Genomic DNA, 23,248 nt, shown 5'->3' with positions numbered 1-23,248 from the left:
TACTAGTGTAGTAGTAATAAGAATATTAGAATCATTTTAAGGATACTAGTATAATAATCTAGTTAATTAGTATACTAGTTTAAGGGTAAGTCTTGGGTGCAATCTAAGGAGGATTTCTATACTTGGGATCTTGGAAGATCATCCATCATTATAAGCTCAAGAACAAGTGAAGGAAGGTGACCTTACTTGTGCCCATAATTTCGAACCAATCTACAATGTAAGGAACATTGTTTTTCTCATAAATCTTACATTTTGTTATGCATGCACTAGATCTAAAGAACAAATAATTAACAAGTTAATTAGTTCACTATTAGAGGAGTCTAATAATAGGTATATGAACCTTACAAGTGGTATCAGAGCATAAGGATGTTGCATGCATAATCGGTTATTGTTTTTCCGAGTTAAAAGGTTAACATATAAAACTAAAAATTTGTGATTTATTAGTATAAGCCACGAAATCACCATGCATGTTATATATTCTGGTCCTAAAATGTTTTTAGGTCATTTTTATGATTCATGGAAATTTATTGCTCATTTTAAGGATTTTTGGTCATTTTATTACATTTTTATGACTAAAATGGGAATTAAAATGCTAAAAATAGCTAAATTTCGTTTCTGACCTTGGAAAATTTATATGACCTCACATGCATATTTTACAAGTTGTGTGTAAAAGGACGAGTTAATTTGATTAATTTTCCATGATTTATGATTTTTATGAGATAAAAATGGATTAAAAGAGTTAAAATGGTTAAAAATAGTAAAATTTCGAATTAAGCCATGATCTTTTAATATGATGTCACATGCAAGATTTACAGAGAGTATGTAAATTTCTAGATTTAAATATCTTCTTTAGCATGATTTATGGATTTTTGAGTAAAAATGGCATAAATAGTGACTATTTTAGCAAAAATTAGCTAAAACGTATTGCATGGCTTGAGAAAATTATTTTAAGTTGCATTAATATCCCACTAATCAGATCTAAAGTTGTAAAAATTATTGGTTTAATTTTCGTATACTTTATACATTTTATGAGATAAAAACGATAAAAATGCAACTATATTTTCTCAAATTTAATTCGAAAATTTTAACCATGTTTTTTGACATTATGAGGGTCATGGAATTATTCCAGAATGTTCAAAAATTTAAAATTCAAATTTTGAAACTTTTATGATTTAATTTGGATTTATTTCATATAAATAATGTTTTTAAGGTCAAAAATGAGCATAAAATTAAATCAAGTTGAATTATTGTCAAAAATTTAGTGCTGACTGATTTTTGAGTCCTAAAATGTGTTAGGATAATTAACTTGAGCTTAGATGTGATTTAAGTGTTAATTAGTGATTTTAAAAGGTTATTATCACGCATTTCCATGAAACCGGGTTGTATGTACGACATAAGTTAAATAGGGCGATTTGGCACATGATTTTGCATGATAGGAACATATTATAATGCTGCATATTTCAATTGTTGAATGTTTTTATTTTTATAAAATTTTGAATTATGTAATTTTATCTTAGTATGGCCTTAGTTTTATCAATATTACCCGTAATGAAAGGGAATATTGATTCGGTTGTAATTTAATGTGATCTCGTATCCCTTTTATTTTTATTTTTTTTTTATTAGTTTTTCTATTTTACAAATGTATAATAGGAATAGTTTTGTATTTTTATTATTATTTGTAATTATGGAGCATCTTCAAGACGGTGCCATTCGGAAAGGTGATCCGACGAAGACGGTGTCTTGACAGGCGTGCCATTTGAAGATTCAAGGGACCAAAGAAGTTGGTTTCCGAATATGTAATAGATTATTTGATTTTCTATTTTAGGAAGGCCATACTAGGAATTTTATTTATTTATTGCTTTGCATTTCTTTTAATATGTTGCATGCATAGCCAAATCGCCATAACAACACATGCATATCATATCGAGTCATCGACCGTGTCAATTATAATTATCGTAGTTCACCGCTTTAGTTCACTTAAAACGTGATAGATAATAAATTGACAAGACCTCTCACATATAATAATTGAGATAAAGCCTTACCAAATAGTAGAAACCCATGAAGTACCAATTTCATGAGGGAGTTAATCCGGCTTCACCGTAATACAAACCTTGTTACGTTGGCGAAGTGGGGTGATAAAATGTTATTACATCGAAATTTGGATTGAGCTCAACGGAAGTATTGTTGACCGTAGTCGCATGTGTTCCGGGCTAAAGATGAGAATTAGAGTAATTTTTATCGACCGAGAGTTCTAAAAGTAGAATCGATTAAAAAGTTAATCCACCGAGTTATATTAGTAAGGGATGAATCGGCTCACCATGCCCGAGTTGATATGAATTTGGATCTCGGAATCATTTATGTAGTTGGGTGGAGGTCACTATATAAACGCAATACTTGTAGTTAAATTTACGAGTATTATTAAAACGATAGATGTTAATTATTTCCTTCATTTCCGTTTTTGTAGTTAATTATACGCAATGAATTCATCTAATACTCCTACATCAATCACCGTTGAAACATGGCTCCAATCATACGATAAATAATGCTCCGATAATGACAATGATACAATTAGAGAATTACGCATTGGCATTGGTCAGGATGGAAATTTTTGCTTCTTTACCACCTCCACACCACCCACTCCAATATTATTGCCCACCACCTTGGAAAGAAATTCTTGTGAAGAAAATCTTATAAAACCTAAGGCATCCTTGTTTGAAGAAACAATGAGAAATATCAAATTGAGTGGGAGTTCTAGCAAGAGTGTCCTTGCAAATGAAAAGAGTTTTGGTTTTAATAAAGGGAAGGCAAAAATGGGCGAGAAACCCAAACCTGATTATAAATTGGAAATGGATAGTGGGACTACTAAGACCAAGACCAAGAAGGGTGCCAAATCCTATGAGGAATGTCATTATTGTAATGTCATGGGCCATTGGAGGCGAAATTGCCCCAAGTATTTAAAAGATATCAAAGTTGGGCTTATTACTCCAAGTGGGACTTGGAAATGTGGAAAAGCTAAACAAGAGTGATATGAATTTGCGATAATGAAAGGAAGCTCAGGTAGCCGCCACTTCAAGAGAAATTTATATACTTGTTTTTGCTAATAGCTTTGAGTTATGATTTACATAATTGTTATTATGTTCCCACTTAGTCTAAAACATTATTTCCTTGTGAGACATGAAAGGATCTATATTTTGTCTTCAAAGACAATTATTGTATTTTATTGAAAATAGACATGGATGTGAGCCATATCACTTATCTTTATGATACATAAGTTTTAGATAGTTCCAACTCATGTAAAGATATCTACATAATACGCACCAAAAGACTCATAACAAGTAATACAAATGATTTGTACATTTGATTTTTCAATTAGGTTACGTAAATGAGAAACGCATTAAAATGCTAGTGTCGACTAGAATTATTAGACCATTTGATTTTCAATCATATGGAATATGCGAATCTTGTCTCCTTTGCAATATAATTTGTACTTCCTTTAGTGGTAAAGGGACACAAGAGCAAGTGATTTGCTGGGACTAATACATGCCGATGTATGTGTTCTAAATATGCATCATCGCAAAGGATATTTATGACTACTTCGTCACTTTTACCAATGATTTAAGTAGATAAGGGTATATTTACTTAATCAAATATAAAGTGTATCATTTGAGAGATTTGAGAAATTTCTAAAATGACGTAGAGAACCAATTGAATAAAGTTCTAAACATTACGACCCATTCGTAGTGGAAAAGATCTAAGTAATAAATTTGATTTATTAAAGATGGATTATGACCTAGCGTCACTACCCATAAGATCAATCTAATATGAGTCGGTTTGAGTTGATGAACTCAATTTTGGGAATTTGCAATCCAAAACGGACAAGTAATTCTAAACGGATAGTCAACCATGAGATACCTAGAATAGAGAGTCTATTAAACCAAATGACATGGATCGATGTCATATTATCAAGTCGCCATGTTAGGATGGCCTTTTGAAAGCTAATACATAGTCTAGGTAAACTCCCTATACTCCGTTAAATATATATGTTTGTGACTCACAAAACTATCTCTCAAGAAGATAGATGTATTTCTGAGAGATAGAGTGGGAGAAATTGTATCGTCACAAACACCTCTTATAGTTGAAATGTTACTTTGTGAAAGTAATTGAATTAATAGAGTAGGAGTTGGTATTGAACTATTATCTATGAAGATAGTATGAGACCATAGTTCAGTGGGAGTTTATCGCACATGTCTTATTGTTTAAAAATATTACTTTGTGAAAGTGATAGTATTATGACCATGTTACATTCGAGCCGAAGCATTACAATCCGAAAATTGTTACTCGAAAGTAGATTTACTTAAAGGAAAGTGTCTCCTTAAATTGAATAGAGCTTTTGAGTACTTAAATGCATAAGATTTACATGAAGATGTTGATCAAGATAAATTGTGTTAGGAATTGCCGCATTTCATTTTAATGAAGAATGGCAAATATAATTCGCTTTTCTAAAATGGGAATTTAGAGAAGGAAATGTTTAAAAACACAAAACCTTAGATGAAGATCTAAGAATCCTAACATATTATGCATAGCTTTCTTAAGTAAACCTAGGATGGTCTTAAGCAAGCATTAAAGGATTATACTTTTCGTTCATGTGATTATAGTGAATTGTTTCATTCACATGATTGAAGAATCATGATATACATGAAGTTAAGTGGGAGCTAGAATTGTTTCTCCATGTCATATATGTTGATAACATATTACTTATTGAGAATAATATACCAATGATCTCTTCTGGTAAGAGTAATTGGAAGACTTGGAAAGGGATGCAAAGTATTCTAGATTTTGAATCTATGTGAGAGTAAATTGGCATAGAATTGAGAGTCTTATGAAGATAAGTTCTTTCGTATCTGTTTAACATCAACAAAGTTGAATGGCTTATTCATGATGATGAAAGTGGAATTACTATGATGGAATCATAGTCGTTCACTGAACCCATTAAGTTGTTGATTACATGAAATCGATTGCTAATGTTTCCGCCATTAGAACGATTATGTATGCCTACAGACGCACGTGCTGTGATGTACCATATGCTAGGTGCATGATAAGTCAATAATAAGTTAATTCATAAGATGGGCTTGTGAAAGCCTTAAAGTACAATTGATAACTTGTTCACATGTTTGGATGATAAACTAAGGTTGCACCAACTTTAGTTTCCAAGCTTAAAAGGATTTGATGAAATCCTAAGCAAATGTTATTAACAAAGGAGTAAGAGACTAAGAAAAGTGTTTTAGTTTCACGCATTGCAAATTCTACAAAAGGAATCTAAGTAAATAGTGATTAAATGGTCAAGGTAGGGATTAAGGGTGAATCCCTCTACAAATGACTTTATCACAAGTTATGCGATAACAGTGGGAGCTTCTTTCAAGTTAAAGAGCTCAGGTCTAGTATGAAGTCTAGACATATACTTAGCGAAATTCATGTCATTAGAGATGACATTGAATGGAAGGAAATAGCAATTAATTAAGTTGGTATATATGGATATCGGGTATATCCACTTGCCAAGCTTGTATTGCATTTTAACTGGTGTTTTAATACACTACAGATTAAAGAATATGAAGTAGTAATAGTGTATTGACTATTCATATGTGATAATCACATTTATCGTTTGAGTTTTATTAAACTCACCCGGTACCTTGTCGTGTCCGAATGGGTTGTAGAGACAAATTGAACCCCATTAAAGTGAACTGGATTGACATGGTATTCGCCCCTAGTTATTTATATGAGGTGACGTCTCGAAGTGACTAGAGTGTGATGCGATTGATGGCAAGTTCAAGTGCCATAGAGTCATATGGGATGACTAGTCGATCACATAGGCGGATGTATGGGACAATCGTCGGCAAAGCGATGACCGCTTATAGAGTTACAGTAATTCATAAAGCCTTGTCGTGGCAAGAGCTACTATAGTATTCTTATGAGTCAATTCTTTTGACTAGAGACTATTCGCCCAAGTTGGCACAACTTCTGATTAGCTTTGATTTATACTCTACGATTTCGTAAATGAGGTCAAACTGGGTATATTTTGGGTTATGATGGGTGTGGGTGAACGAAGGGAATAGGGCGATAGAAATTGTCCACCCCTTGTCAGGGTTGTTTGAAATCTCAAGGCCACTCGAGGAGTAGTTAACTGGAAATGCGTGGCCACGCTCGGAAGGTATCTGTGATAGATAATTTCGGTCAGACAGTTAATCTCCAGATCGAGAAAACCACTCAAGATATGATCAAATGTAAGTACGACCTGCAAGACACCTTGCATTGAGTGGGAGATTGTAATAGGATAAGAGAATTGGTGACGCACACTTGTCGAGGACAAGTGGGAGATTGTTGGGAAATGTGTCCTCAACAATAGTGCGATCACATGATTTAAATATCATAATTAAATCTCAAATTAAGAATACGTGAGGGATGATTTATTATATAATCGACTGATCGTCATTAATCGGTAATGATTGGCTGACTAGAGTTTGACATTATTGTCGTGTGACGGTGGTGGTCAGTTGATCCCTTAAGGTCACACCTAAAGGACAATTCCCTTAATGGATAAATTGATTAATTGTATGACGATACGAGGTAATCAATTCCTTAAAAGTGAACGATTTACTTGTGAGAGAGAATATTAATATCTTATTGTAATGGGATTAAATAAGATTTATTTTAGTAATAAAAATGCATTATTACTAAAATTGCTTATTGTTTGAGAAACAATAGAGATTAGAATGAATGGTTAATTATAATTACAAGATGTTGTGAATTATAATTTTATGACTCATTTTATTTATGTGATCAAGTATCACTAGTCAATTTATTGTATGTAATTTAATTAATTTCTAAAATGATATTTATGGGATAAATATGCATTAAATTAATTAATAACATGTAAAATACTACATGTGACATATTGTGTGACAAATGACAAATTGACAAAATAAAATGGTAGTCCATTTTAAGAGCATGGACCGAATGGAGGGAGATATAATGGTGTAAGATTGATTTATTTTATGATAAATATATCATAGGCTTTTCTTTTATAGCCTTACACCTATCTTACAATGTCATACCTTTTATACATTGTGAAGACCAAAAGGGAAAAGTAAGATTCCCCTTTGGCTCCATCCTACCCGGCCTCACCTCTTCAAATGGGGACTTTTGTCCTCATTTTTCCACTCACACTCATTCACAAAATCTACATGCAAGCTTTTTCTCTTCCTTCTCTCTAGTTCTCTCCAACAAGTTTTTGGAGATTTACAAGTTTTGTTCATCATTTCTAATATCAAAACAACATTACTAGTGTAGTAGTAATAAGAATATTAGAATCATTTTAAGGATACTAGTATAATAATCTAGTTAATTAGTATACTAGTTTAAGGGTAAGTCTTGGGTGCAATCTAAGGAGGATTTCTATACTTGGGATCTTGGAAGATCATGAAGGAAATGTAGATTCATATACATGTTAACATACTCATATATGTCTAAACTAATTTGTCATAAAATTAAAACGGATCTTATGCATGCAAACAACAAAATAAATATAGGAGAAATCATGTTCTTACAATGGGTATTTCGGATTTAAAGGGCACAAAAGAGATCACCTTTCTCTTTTGTTCTTGAGCTATTCCAATGGAAGAATGAAGATCTAAGTGTAAGATCTCTCCCTATGTATTATACCCAAGGCTTCTCTTAATTAAAATTAATATTACAAGTACTAGTTATAATATTAAATTTAGTAGAAAATTGAACCAAAAACTTTATAAAACCCTTATGTGTTTTCGGTTTTAGAGAGAAGAAGAGAGGATTTTATTTCTCTAGAAAATCTCTATATTTGATGATGGAATAGAATGATTAACAATATACAACATTTTGTATATTATTAGGCAAAAATAAAACAAAAGCCATGATGGCTTTTGCCTTCTCAAAACCGGGTAAGAGGAGGGGTTTTTGGGGAGCCAATGCATGAACATTTTTGTCTTCACAAGAATATTAGGGTTGCATGGCTAGGAATGTAGGTAATCATTGTGTTCTTATAATAATTAAACAAACATAATATTAGCTTCCACTAACCCCTTATTTCGGCACAATGGATAATATAGAGTCCATATTATTTTTGTCAATTGTCTATATGTTACATGTCACATGTCACATATATTTGTTATGTAATTTTTATCATATTAAAATCAACGTATTAATAAAAATACGTCACATACAAAAATTGACTTAGTAATTTCATAATTACTTATGCCAAAAATTTTACCAATTTATAAATCACAACTGATTGTATTTATAACAATTCATTCAATTTAATTGTTACATTAAACAATTATTTCATCCGAGTAATGACACAATTCAATTACTCAGACCGTATCTTATTTAATCACATTTCAATATGATACGTAAATTTTACTTCCAAAATCGTCCGTCAATTTTCAAGTAATTTAATTAACTCGTAACATTATACGATTAATTAAATAATCAATTAAGAGTGTTGCCCTTTAGGTATGACCTAGGGGTCAATCGATCACCACCGTCACACGACGAGTAATGTCAAACTCTAGTCACCCAATCATTACCGATATATGTTGACCGGTTGTGAGAACAAAATTACTTCCCAATTGTATTCATTTTTAATGAGACTTAAACATGTGATCATCATGATCAACAGTCGTGATCGCATTATTGTCGGAGGACACATATTCCAACAATCTCCCACTTGTCCTCGACAAGTGTGCGTCACCAATTCTCTTGTCCTATTACTATCTCCCACTCAATGCAAGGTGTCTTTCAGGTCGTACTTGCAAGTGATCATATCGAGAGTGGTTTCCTCGATCCGGAGAATAAGCGATTGACCGGATTTATCCACTGCGGATGCCATCCGAGCGTGGCCACGCATTTCCGATTCATTACTCCTCGAGTGGCCCCGAGATATTGTTATAACCCTGACTAGGGGTGGACAATTCCTATCGCACTCATTCCCTTCGACTAGCCACAGCCATCATAACCCAAAATATGCCCATTTGACCCCATTTACGAAGGTCGTACTAACACAAATCAAAGTTAATCTGAAACTGTGCCATCTTGGAGAATAGTCTTTAGTCAAAAGAATCGACTCATTTGAATACTATAGTAGCTCTCGCCACGACCAGGCTATATAAATTTGCGAACTCTATAAGTGGTCATTAGGCCCGACAAAATGTTCCTAACAATCTGCCTATGTGATCGACTAGTCATCTCACATGACCGTATGGCACTTGAACTTGCCATCAATCGCCTCACACTCTAGTCACTTCGAGACGTCACCTCATATAAGTAACTATGGGCAAAACAATGTTAATCCATGTTCACTTTAACGGGGTTCAATTGTCTCTACAACCCGTTTGGATATAACAATGTACAAAGTGAGTTATTAATAACTCAAACGACAAATGTCGACATCACACTCGGGTAGTTAATATCATATTACAACCTTGTGATGTATATCATAAGTGTAAACACTCATTGATTTGCAATAGAAGTTTAACATCCCATGTGTCCATGTGTTCAAACTTCTTACACTTGCATTTTCCTTCACATTCATGTTCTCTCTCATAACATGAATCTTACCAAGCACACATCAAGGTTCTCGACCTTGGTTTTGGTTCTTTAACTTGAAAGAACTTTCTTACTGATCATCTCATAACGAACGAATTTGCGATGAATAATACAACTTGTTTTGTACTAGGTATATGTTTTGTAGAATCTTGTAACAATTGACAAGATTATTTAGCTTAGCACTTTTCACAAGTCCTAGCTTTACTAGGAAAGATTGTTTTTGAATAACCTCTTATTCAACCAAGCATCTTTCCAAAAACTTCTCATTTCTCTTTCTAGGCTTGAAAGAATTGGGATTCTCATAAATCCTCATATGTGCTCGGATTTTCAACAGTATGTGCAACCTCTTAACACACAATGGAACATTCCGTCAATCACCGAAATCGCTCATCGGATTCTACTCGAGAATTCATGATGTTTCTTTTATGGCTCACCAACCAATCATCATGCTCTTATGCATATGATTCATAATTGGACACGTACATGATCATTCTAATGGCGGAAACATTAGTTACTAATAATCATGAGACCAACCGTTCTCAGGTTCAATGAACTACCATGACTGCTAATGGTAATCCCATTTTCATTCATATGAATAACCTTTGTGTATGTTGATGTGATGTGTATCTCTTAATACTAATCCAACATCCCTGATGTAATTGGATTCATCATTGTCCATTTTCATCAAGAATTGAAAACTCAAAAGCTTCTTTATGAAAGAAGGTATTAGCTCGTCATTCCTTAATGAGTAATGGGTTTTATACATTCAAGGATGATAGCTCCCACTAAATTCCATGTGTTTACATGAGAATATCCTAACTCCCACTCAATTCAACATATTTCGAAATTGACTTCTCAATCAAAATTTGTCAAGAATATAAATATAAATTGCCTTGCCAAGTTACTAGGATAAAACCATATATGTTCCCATCATATCCTTTCAAAATGCCTATTTTGAAGTGGTCTCATCTCAACCTCACGGAAAGAGATTTTAAATCTCTAACACACTTATGTCATAATGAAGTGTAGCAATGTCATTATTCAAATACAAATAATATTTAGAATACTTGCTTCGCAAATACCCTTTTGGAAGGAGATTTAACCATTTCATAGGGAGGTTAAGCAATGACACTTGTATGGTTTAACTTTTAGCAATTGAAGATATCGGTATATCAAATCTTTGCAACTTAATCTTGATCATAACAAGTATGTTACTTTGATTCATTTAGGCTCTTAAGTAAAACTCATGATTGAAACTATTGGTCAAATGTTTCATAAACTTAGTCAAAAACTTGTTAAGACTATACATTAGTTATTTTTCTTCCAAGACTTTCTTTTGGTCTCCTCGTGTAGTAATCATGAGAAAATTCTCTTATGATTACTACACTTGGTCTCTTTAGTCACATAGAACTAACTTGAGACTATAGATCTCATCTATTTGGCATACTATGTAATTAGATATACCTTCATTCAAATCATTCTCTCTTGCGTAGATCTTCATCTACACAAGTACACAATTTTAATCTTGTCTTGTGTGTTGTGTTCCTTATTTTTCTCCCACTCTATCTTTAGAATAAATACACTAATCATTCAAAGATAGCATATGATACACAAATTAATGATGTTGAATTATAAGGAGAACTACCTCATAGGTAGACTAATTGTTATTTAATTCATATGTGTACTTGGTGATTGATATACCTTAAGAGAGTTCATAGACTGAAAATCACTTTATAAATGATCATACACAAGCCTTAAGCATGTGGACATATAATGAAACCCGTCATTATAATTGTCTATTAGATCACTTTTAAGTGAATAATCTTATGTTTCAAAACGCAAGCATTTAAAGATGAAATTTTAGAACATAAAGGATAAATGATAAAACGGGTGACTTGGGTTGCAAACCAAGTCACTATCATCCAAAATACAAACCATTATCCAAAAATATCTTTCCATGTCGAACACGGAAACTTTAAAGTTCTAAAAATTCAAAACATAACTTAAAATAAGACAATGAAAAACAAAGCTCCATAAAAGCTATCCTTAGCTTCTTCATGGTTTTTTATGCTTGCTTTTCTTTTCCTTTGTCTTTGCTTGGTGGCGGCCCTATTTACAATAAAAAGGGAGATACATTATCACAACTTTGCATCACATTACCATAGTTGTATTAGAAACATAAAAGAAGGTTAGTCATTTACCTACTGGAGTGATCTTTCCAGCTTTGATATCACCAAGGTACTTGGAACAATTTCTTTTCCAATGTCCCATGCCATTACAATAATGGCACTTATCAAGAGGACCCTTCTTGACTTTGGAGGTGCTAGCTTCACAAGACTTAGCTTTGGTGAATGTGGGAGCTTGCTTCTTGCCCTTTCTCCCATTCTTCTTGAACTTCCCCTTACTCTTTGTGCTTATGTTAAGCACATCCTTGGGAGGGTTCACATTTAACCCCATGTCCCTCTCGGCTTGCACAAGTAACTTGTGCAACTCCTCAAGAGACACATCCTTGTCTTGCATGTTGAAATTCACCCAGAATTGCACATATGCCTTAACTTTGGACAAGGAGTGTAGAATCCTATCTACGATGAGTTCTTTGGGGATTTCAACTTTTTGAATCTTCAAGGTCTCGACAAGCTCCATGAGTTTGAGCACATGAGGGCTAACCTTTTGGCCCTCTTTGAAGTCGAGATCAAAGAATGCCGCGGCCGCCTCATATTGGACGATCCGCGGGGTTTGTGAAAACATGGTCACAAGTTTGGAGTAAATCTCATTAGCATTGCCCATTTTGAAGGCTCTCCTTTGGAGTTCCGCCTCCATCGCAAATATTAATACATTTTTCATTGCGGCGGACTCCTTTTGGTAAGCCTCATAGGCTTCCCTAGTGGCCGCGGTGGACCTAGTGGAGGGTTCGGGTGGAGAGGCCTCGGTAAGGTAACGAAGCTTGTCGTCACCCTCGGCGGCTAATTTGAGTTGGGCATCCCACTCGGAGAAATTTGACCCATTCTTTTCAAGTTTACATCGATCCATGAAGGATCGGAGCCAAGATGAAGTAGCGAGTGGTGTAGCATTAGGAGTTGGTGTTGCCATTTGTTATGAATAAGAAGTGGTCTACAAAACAAAATATAAGGAGTAAAACAAATGTCGTTTTAATAATACTCGTAAAAGGTATGACTTAAACAAGTTATATGCATTTTTCTAGTGACCTCTACCCAACTAGAATGAATGATTCCAAGACCCAAATTCATATCGACTTAGGCACGGGGTAGCCGATGAAACCCTCATCAATATAACTCGGTGGATTAACTTTTTGGCGATTCTACTTTTAGAACTCTTGGTCGATAAAATGACTCTAATATTTATCTATAGCCCAAAACACATCAACAAGGGCACGGGGTAGCCGATGAAACCCTTATCAATTACTTTTGTTGAGTTCAATCCAAATTTCGAATAAATGTGTCCATTATCCAAACCCACATTAACTTAGGCACGGGGTAGCCGATGAAACCCTCATCAACATGAATTCGGTGGATTAGACATTTATCACCCACTTCCCCTACGTAACAAGGTTTGTACCCCGGGGTAGCCGAGTGCACTCCCTCGCGAAATAGGTTTTCATGGTTTCTACTATTTGGTAAGGCTATGTCTCAATTAGTTGTTTTAGCGAGAGGTCATGTCAATTTATTATCTATCACGTTTTAAGTGAACTAAAGCGGTGAACTACGATAATTCGAATTGACACGGTCGATAAACTCGATAAAATAACAATGCATGTTTAGTTATGGCGATTTAGCGATGCATGTGACATAAAATAAAATGCAAGCATAAAGATAAATAAATCCTAGTATGGCCTTTCCTAAAATAGAAAAACTATTAATCTATTACAAATTCGGAAACCAACTCCATTGGTCCCTTGAACTTCGGTTGTGGCACGCATCTCGAGGTAACACCGTCTTTATGTATCGCCATTCTTGAAGAAATCCGTCTTTAGGAACTCCGGAATGAATAAAATTACATAATAAATTACACAATTTCCTATTATACATTTGTAACTAAAATAAAATAAATCTATTAAATTACAAAACGGTGATACGAGATCACAATAAAAATTACAACCGAATCGATATTCCCATACATTTCGGGAAATACCAATTAAAATCTAAGGCCATACTAAGTAAAATTACATAATTCAAAATTACATAAATTAAAAATTATGACAATCATAAAGAAAATGCAGCATTATAATATGTATGAACATGCTCAATTTTTATGCTAAATCGCCTTTTAAATAGCCAATATCGTATATTACTCGGTTTTTACGGATTAGCGTGATTTCAACATTTTATAATCACAAAAATACATAAACTCATATTTATGCATAAGTTAATTACCCTAACCTCTTAGGACTCAAAATATAGTCTTCACTAATAATTTGACCATAATTAACTTTTATTTACTAAATTGTTCATAAATGGACAAAAATTACAAAAATAAGCTATTAAACTTCAAATAAATCCATAAATTTCAAATAAATTCAAAATTTGAAATTTAAATTCATGAACATTCTGGAAAAATTCCATGACACTCATAATGTTCAAAAACTTAGGTTAAAAATTTCGAAATTTTTTCCGGAAAAACAATGTTGCGGTTTATCGATATTTAATAAAATAATCATAAAAACATGGAAAAATTATTTTCATTAACTTTTCAATTTTAGATCTGAAAAATATAATAAAATGCAACATTAGACGTTTTTCCTAAGTCATAGAATATGTTTTATTAATTTTCAACTAATAATGTCACTATTTATGCCATTTTTCTTCAAAAATTCATAAATCATGCTAAAAGACTTCTTTATAGCCAATTATTTTACACACATCTTGTAAAATTGCATGTGACAACATATTAATTTTCTATGACCAGATTCGAAATTTAACTCATATTAACCTATTTTTCTCTTAAATCAGAATTAAATGATGAAAAAATCATTTTTCGAGCATAACTAGTCCAAAAATTATGAAAATTTACAGGTTATCTCAAAATAATATATGTAACAACATATCCAAAAACCAAGTTAAAATTCGAAGTATAGCTAATTTTCGACCAAAAATGACATTTTTACTCATAAAATCACATTTAAATGTCATTATTATTAAATATGAACAATAAAAATCCGAAAAAATTAACCAAAATATCCTAAAACACTTTAGGACCAGAAATATTAACATGCATGTAATAATTTCGTGATATATCATAATAACACAAATTTTACAAGTTTTATTTTGTTATTCATATAACTCGGAAAAACTTTTAACCAATTTGCATGCAAACAACCGTGGCTCTGATACCGATTGAAGGAAATGTAGATTCATATACATGTTAACATACTCATATATGTCTAAACTAATTTGTCATAAAATTAAAACGGATCTTATGCATGCAAACAACAAAATAAATAGAGGAGAAATCATGTTCTTACAATGGGTATTTCGGATTTAAAGGGCACAAAAGAGATCACCTTTCTCTTTTGTTCTTGAGCTATTCCAATGGAAGAATGAAGATCTAAGTGTAAGATCTCTCCCTATGTATTATACCCAAGGCTCCTCTTAATTAAAATTAATATTACAAGTACTAGTTATAATATTAAATTTAGTAGAAAATTGAACCAAAAACTTTATAAAACCCTTATGTGTTTTCGGTTTTAGAGAGAAGAAGAGAGGATTTTATTTCTCTAGAAAATCTCTATATTTGATGATGGAATAGAATGATTAACAATATACAACATTTTGTATATTATTAGGCAAAAATAAAACAAAAGCCATGATGGCTTTTGCCTTCTCAAAACCGGGTAAGAGGAGGGGTTTTGGGGAGCCAATGCATGAACATTTTTGTCTTCACAAGAATATTAGGGTTGCATGGCTAGGAATGTAGGTAATCATTGTGTTCTTATAATAATTAAACAAACATAATATTAGCTTCCACTAACCCCTTATTTCGGCACAATGGATAATATAGAGTCCATATTATTTTTGTCAATTGTCTATATGTTACATGTCACATGTCACATATATTTGTTATGTAATTTTTATCATATTAAAATCAACGTATTAATAAAAATACGTCACATACAAAAATTGACTTAGTAATTTCATAATTACTTATGCCAAAAATTTTACCAATTTATAAATCACAACTGATTGTATTTATAACAATTCATTCAATTTAATTGTTACATTAAACAATTATTTCATCCGAGTAATGACACAATTCAATTACTCAGACCGTATCTTATTTAATCACATTTCAATATGATACGTAAATTTTACTTCCAAAATCGTCCGTCAATTTTCAAGTAATTTAATTAACTCGTAACATTATACGATTAATTAAATAATCAATTAAGAGTGTTGCCCTTTAGGTATGACCTAGGGGGTCAACTGATCACCACCGTCACACGACAGTAATGTCAAACTCTAGTCAGCCAATCATTACCGATATATGTTGACCAGTTGACAGTAACAAAATTACTTCCCAATTGTATTCATTTTTAATGAGACTTAAACATGTGATCATCATGATCAACAGTCGTGATCGCATTATTGTCGGAGGACACATATTCCAACAGATCATCCATCATTATAAGCTCAAGAACAAGTGAAGGAAGGTGACCTTACTTGTGCCCATAATTTCGAACCAATCTACAATGTAAGGAACATTGTTTTTCTCATAAATCTTACATTTTGTTATGCATGCACTAGATCTAAAGAACAAATAATTAACAAGTTAATTAGTTCACTATTAGAGGAGTCTAATAATAGGTATATGAACCTTACAGTTTCCTAGGCAAGGTTGTAGTGGCCACCTCCCTTAGGCTAGATGGACCATGGTCAGGCCCCATGATGTCAGTCCTGGACCAATAAATTGCACCCATTCCCTTTGTGCAGGTGTATGTGCCTGGTTGCTTAGGACTGTGTCTGTGGTGGGATTCGAACCCAGAGCTCCTGCCCCAATCCCCTCTCCTTGGAAGTGTGCTTCATCTGTTGGACCTTCTCCATGAACCTCATCTCCAGGGAGATAGATCCCCAATGTTGAATGTTCCCTCTACCATATTACTCCCAGGTAGAAGGAGCTTGTAAGCATTATCTCCCAGTTTCTGACTGATCTCAAAGGGTCCTTCTGCCCTAGGCATGAGTTTGTTTTTCCTCTTGGTTGGAAATCGTTCCTTCCTCAGATGGAGCCACACCAGGTCACCAACCTGAAATGGTTTTCTTGGTCTGGCTTGCAGTGCTCTCTTCTGATATCTCTCATTTGTTTTTTGAATCTGTTGCTGTACTTGTTTGTGGAGCTTGGTGATGGATTCTACCCTAGCTTGGGCATCAAAATTATACTCTTCATTAGGTATCTTGGCCAGATCAAGGGGCATGTGGGTGTTCATACCATAGACTACTTCAAATGGGGACAGTCCAGTTGCTGCAGCAGGAGCCCTGTTGTAAGCAAATTCAGCTTGAGCTAGTTTGAGGTCCCAATCTTTCAGAGATTTGCTCACAATGCTCCTGAGGATCTGAGTTAAGGTTTTGTTGGTGACTTCAGTCTGCCCATCTGTCTGGGGGTGGTAGGCTGTACTGAAAAGTAGCTTGGTTTTGAGCATCTTCCAGAGTGTTTTCCAAAAGTAGCTTAGGAATTTCACATCCCTGTCAGAGACCATGGACCTAGGAACACCATGTAGCCTTACAATATCCCTGAAATATAAGTCAGCTACACTCATGGCATTCTCTGTGTTTTTGCAAGGTACAAAGTGTGCCATCTTGCTAAACCTGTCTACCACCACCATGATAGAATCCTTACTTCTCTGTGTCCTAGGTAAGGCCACAATGAAGTCAAGGCTCACATCATCCCACGGTTTACTAGGAACAGGTAGGGGCATGTAGGGACCAGGCCTGAATTGACTCTTGGACCTCTGGCAATGGCCACACCTCTGGATAATGGTTTGTACATCAGTTAGCATCTTTGGCCAGTAGAACTGATCTTGCAGGATTTCAAGAGTTTTGTTAATTCCAAAGTGTCCAGCTAATCCATTAGAGTGGACCTCCCTGATGAGGAGATCCCTTGTGGAGCTCCCTGGAATGCACAGTCTGTTTCCTTTGAACAAAAAGCCCTGTTGCAATATTAGTTTACTAGGTTTGCCTTCTTTGCAGTTGTGGTAGTCTCTCGAGAAATCGGGGTCCCAAAGATGCGATCTTTGATCATTTCAAAACCAAGGATTCTTTCTTCCAGCAGGGCCAACACATGGGTTCTTCTAGAGAGGGCATCTGCTACAATGTTGTAGCTGCTGGTGAAAGAGAAAGCCTGCAGAAACTCCACCCATTTGGCATGCCTATGGTTCAGCTTATGTTGGCCATTGACGAACTTGAGGGCTTCATGATCAGAGTGTAGGACAAAGGGTTTGGGTTTCAAGTAATATCCCCAGTGAGTTAGAGCCCTAATCATGGCATAGAACTCTTTGTCATAAGTTGAGTAACCCAATTTGGCCCCATTGACCTTCTCACTGAAGAATGCCACTGGTTTTTTCTCCTGGGTCAGTACTGCTCCTATGCCTACCCCACTTGCATCACACTCAACCTCGAACAGTTTCTCAAAATCAGGTAATGCCAGGATGGGTGCTGAACAAATCCTCTCTTTGATGGCTTCAAAGGCAGTCTGTGCTGTGGAGGTCCATTTAAAATCTCCCTTCTTGAGGCACTCAGTAATGGGAGTAGCCAGAGTGTTGAAATTTTTTATGAACCTCCTATAGAATGAGGCCAAACCATGAAAACCCCTGGCCTCAGTAATATTGGTTGGGACATGCCAGGATCTGATGGCCTCCACCTTCTCTTGGTCCACTGAGATACCTTGGCCAGAGACAATATATCCCAGGAATGACACTTCAGGGACCATGAATGAACATTTTTCTAATTTCCCAAAGAGCTTGTGCTTCCTGAGAGTTAAGAATACTGCTCTCAGGTGCTTCAAGTGTTCAGTAGTGCTGGAGATGTACACAAGTATGTCATCAAAGTATACAACTACAGACACCCCAATAAAAGGTCTCAACACCTCAGTCATGAGCCTCATGAAGGTGCTAGGTGCGTTGGACAACCCAAATGGCATGAGAAGCCACTCATAGAGCCCCAGTTTGGTTTTAAAGGCTGTTTTCCACTCATCACCCTCCTTAATTCTGACCTGATGGTATCCCTGCCTTAGATCAATTTTGGAAAAGGTTTTTGCTCCACTTAGTTCATCTAGTAGGTCATCAAGTCTGGGGATTGGGAACCTGTATTTGATGGTGATGTTGTTTAGTGCTCTGCTATCTATACACATCCTCCAAGTGCCATCTTTTTTTGGAACCAACAGAGCTGGTACTGCACATGGGCTTAGGGACTCCCTGACATAACCCTTGCTCATAAGGTCAGCTATTTGCTCTTGCAGTTCCTTAGCAGTACCAGGATCACACCTATAAGCAGGCTTGTTAGGCAAAGTTTCTCCTGGGAGGAGGTCAATTTGGTGTTCAATCCCTCTCAGAGGGGGTAATCCAGGGGGAAGTTCAGTGGGGAATACATCTTTGAACTCTTCCAGAATCCTTTTGAGAGGTTCAGGTTGGGGAACACAAGAATGCACCTTGATTTCTTTGGAAATGACAGCAAAAATGAGGGTTCCCTGGTTGAGCTCTTGTAGTACCCCATACTCCCTGAGTAGTAAGGTTCCATTAATCTGATTTGTGGGAGCTTTCTCACTAGATTTGGGGGGTGTAGCCAGGGCCAAAGGTGTGAGGGTGATCCTTTGCCCATCTTTGGTAAAGGAGTAGGTGTTGTTCCTCCCATGGTGTACAATGCTCTTGTCAAATTCCCAAGGCCTCCCTAATAGGATGTGGCAGGCATCCATGGGAATGATATCACACATAACCTCATCAGTATAGGCTTGTCCAATAGAGAAGGAGATGAGGGCCTGTTTGTTCACAGCAATCTCAGAACCTTCACTAAGCCACCTGATCTTATAAGGGTGCTGATGTTCCTTGGTGGGAAGCTTAAGCTTCTCTATCAATGTAGTGGAGGCTACATTAGCACAACTCCCTCCATCTATGATTAGGTGACAAACCCTACCTTGTATAGTGCCCCTGGATTAGAAGATCTGTTGCCTCTGACTATCTTCTAGGCTTTGAGTGTGCATAACCCTTCTGAGTACCAGTGCTGGACCTTCATCAGGGGCCAGTACCAGCTCTCTATCAGATTGTCCCCTGACTTCTTCTTCTGTGGACTCCTCAAAGGGGCCTTCCACTTCAATATCCCCATCCTCTTCCATAAGTTGGATTTCCATAGCAGTGAGGGTTCTTTTGGTGGGACATTCTCTACTGAAATGTCCATAACCCTGACATTGGTAACACCTTCTCTTCAGGTCACTAGGAGGAGACCTACTGATGCTGGCCTTCCCCTTTTTTTCTTTAGGAGGCATATTAAACTTGACAGGGGTGTAAAGCTTGGAACTTTGGGGTTTGTATTGTGTTTTTGGTGCAGTGGCCTTTTCTTTTCCTTGTTTTTCCAATTTTTGGGCCACCCTGACTACTTGATCAAAGGACCATAGGGGTTGTAGTTTAACCTTGGCAGCAATTTTTGGGTGTAACCCCTCTATGAACCTAGCCATTTTCTGTTCTGGTTTCTCTTGTAATTCACATTGTAGGGTTCGGTTTTCAAATTCCCTGAGATAGGCTTCTACAGAGTCATCCCCTTGCCTTAGGTGAGTAAGTTTCAGAAACAAGTCTTGGGTGTAGTCAATAGTAATAAACTTAGTTTTCATTTTGTTTTTGAGTTTATCCCAGGATTTGATAGGTTCTCCCCCCCTTAACCTCTGGTTTTTCATGCCTTCATACCAGAGTGAAGCATAGCCCTTTAGTTTTAGGATAGGTACCTTAAACTTCTTTGAATCATTGTATTCTTTGAACTCAAAGATTCTTTCCATGGACCTAAGCCATTCTAGGAAGTCATCTGGGTTCAGACTACCATTAAACTCAGGGAAATCTATTTTAATGGAGTTGTCATGTTTACCTGATCTAGGCCTTCCTGGTATTGCTTCATCAGAGTCAGAGTTTTCTTCTGTGGCTCGATCCTGAACCAACATGTTGACCGCAGTTGATATGGTTTCCATACTACCAGCTAATCTCCTGACAGTATCTTCTAGGAGGTTTAATCTCTCATTATCCATTTGTGCTTGCTTTTTTTGTTTGAGTTTTTTTGAGGGGTTGAAAAAAGAAAAGGTGGTGTATTTATAGGTAGTTTTAGCCTTGGCTCTGATAACCAATTTGGAGCATATATTAAAGGATTTCAGCTAGGAAACGTATTTGCAGTAAACAAGCCATAAACTTTATGGAAAAACAGACTAAAGTAGGTTCCTTTTTGGTGAAAGTTTTGAACAATTTTCAAAGAAAGATGCAGCAGTGCCAGGCTCACAATGGACAAGGTCTGATAGTGACCTTCACAAGAGTAACAAGTAAAAACTAAGGTAAAACGCTGCCAACACAGGTCAGCAAAAGGATTCAGTCCCACACAGGTAACTGGTCCTTGTATCCACACAGGAAAATAAGCTGCAAAATGCAGGTTCTTCTTTTTTATCAAAAGCTGCCCTCATTCCAGGGATGGTTACAGATTTTATAGTCCTCAAATGGCAAGTGCTTGTAGGGTTTTAGAACAGAAAAGAACAAACGAAATTAAAACATTACAGCTAGGAATGCAATGACTCATGAAATGGACAAAATAACAGCTACAAATAGTACTACTCCTCATGTGCTCCTGTTGGGTGATATTTCTGTTGATGTGGACGTTGGCAGCAGGTAGTTTCCTAGGCAAGGTTGTAGTGGCCTCCTCCCTTAGGCTAGATGGACCATGGTCAGGCCCCATGATATCAGTCCTGGACCAATAAATTGCACCCATTCCCTTTGTGCAGGTGTATGTGCCTGGTTGCTTAGGACTGTGTCTGTGGTGGGATTCGAACCCAGAGCTCCTGCTCCAGCTAGCCCATTATCAAAGTGATTATATTCTAAACCAAACTAGAATGATATATCATGTAGATAATGCAAGACTCAAATTGGTAACCCAAGATTGAACCGTAGATTCTGGAATGATGAACGCAAAGAGTTATCGAATACTCTTGAAACTATTAGATTTTATGGTATATGCGTATCTTGTATTCAAAGCAAGATATCTCGTGCCTTTTGGTTGAAAAGGAGACCGAGGTTGTAAATCATTGATCCAAAATAAGTTGATGCTAATGTGTTCACTTAATAAGGTAAATAGAGAAATCCTTGAAGAAGTTCAAAGAGTTTAAGGAATCACGATTTAGTCGTGATGGGATTATCAAAGTGAAAACTTTGATATAAGCCAAATGAAATGTGATATAGTATCACAAGTTAATCTCTCTTAGCACGTATTATGGGATAATGTGTGGTTGGATAAAGAAATCAAACGCTATTCGATATGGTTTGGACTTCAATCAAGTTACTTTGAGTTACTTGATTCTTTGGGGATTTTATCATTTTGACTAAATTATTTTTCCACTAAATCTAAAACGAATCATATGAGATATTAAATGGTAGGGTACCATGTTTGTATGTTTACACAAGAAACAAATGCTCATTTTCCCTTATTATAATCACAAGTATAACGGGTTTGTTGCTCGTAAAGCTGTCTTCCTAGAATACAAGTTTATTTCCAGAAGACAGAGTGGGAGAAAATTATTCAAGAGCCACAAAGAATGTTATGTCGCAAGAAACTGGTCTTTCTTTGCTACATGAGACGTTTTGTGTAAGACGTTGTTTCTTCAAAACCTAGGAAGTTAAAGTCATCACTTGTTGAAGATGATGAATTAATGTTACTTTTAGAAAGTAAATAGCTTACAACTTACAAAGAAATTGTTTGATTCAAGTTAATTACTTCTGGAAAGTAATTAACATATGACTTACATGAGAGTGTTTAAGTCACAACTCAATACAAGGCTTAGAGCCATGAAAATCCGAAATAAATTCCAAGTGGAATTGTTAGATATCGAAGAGAGATATCAAAGCTTGATTAATTGCAAAGTGTTTTGCACTATTCGGATCTTCTTAGGGATTGTATTTCATTATGATGATATATAAATAGCGAGTGAATCTAAAACTCACTTCTTCAATTAGAAGGAATGTATTCAATACATGTCTTGAGTTTTGTGAATTCTTGCAATCCTAAGATAATGTGAAACTTAAGAGATGGTCTTAGGTAAGACATCAATGAAGTTGGAATCAATGTTTTGATCATGTTATAAAACTTTTCTCGATAAGCCGAGAAGTTGTGTTTATACATGGAGTTTAGTGGGAGTTACGGTAATTTTAATTAGTCTTATATGTGGATGACATATTGATCATTGGGAATGATTTGACACTAATGGAGCATTATAGTACATCTTTAATATCCCGATTTATGGAGATAAATTCACATGATATTAGCATCAAATAAGAAGTCTTATGTTGATAAGATTCATGACTAGTTCAATTAAGTTGAACATATTTGATTGATTCCATTTGCTTCCGCTACCGAATCAATTAAATAGGATATGATGT

This window comes from Silene latifolia, unplaced genomic scaffold (genome assembly GCF_048544455.1).
Source record: "Silene latifolia isolate original U9 population unplaced genomic scaffold, ASM4854445v1 scaffold_96, whole genome shotgun sequence".
In the NCBI taxonomy this organism is placed as follows: domain Eukaryota; kingdom Viridiplantae; phylum Streptophyta; class Magnoliopsida; order Caryophyllales; family Caryophyllaceae; genus Silene; species Silene latifolia.
Note: the sequence above shows the minus strand (reverse complement) of the source record.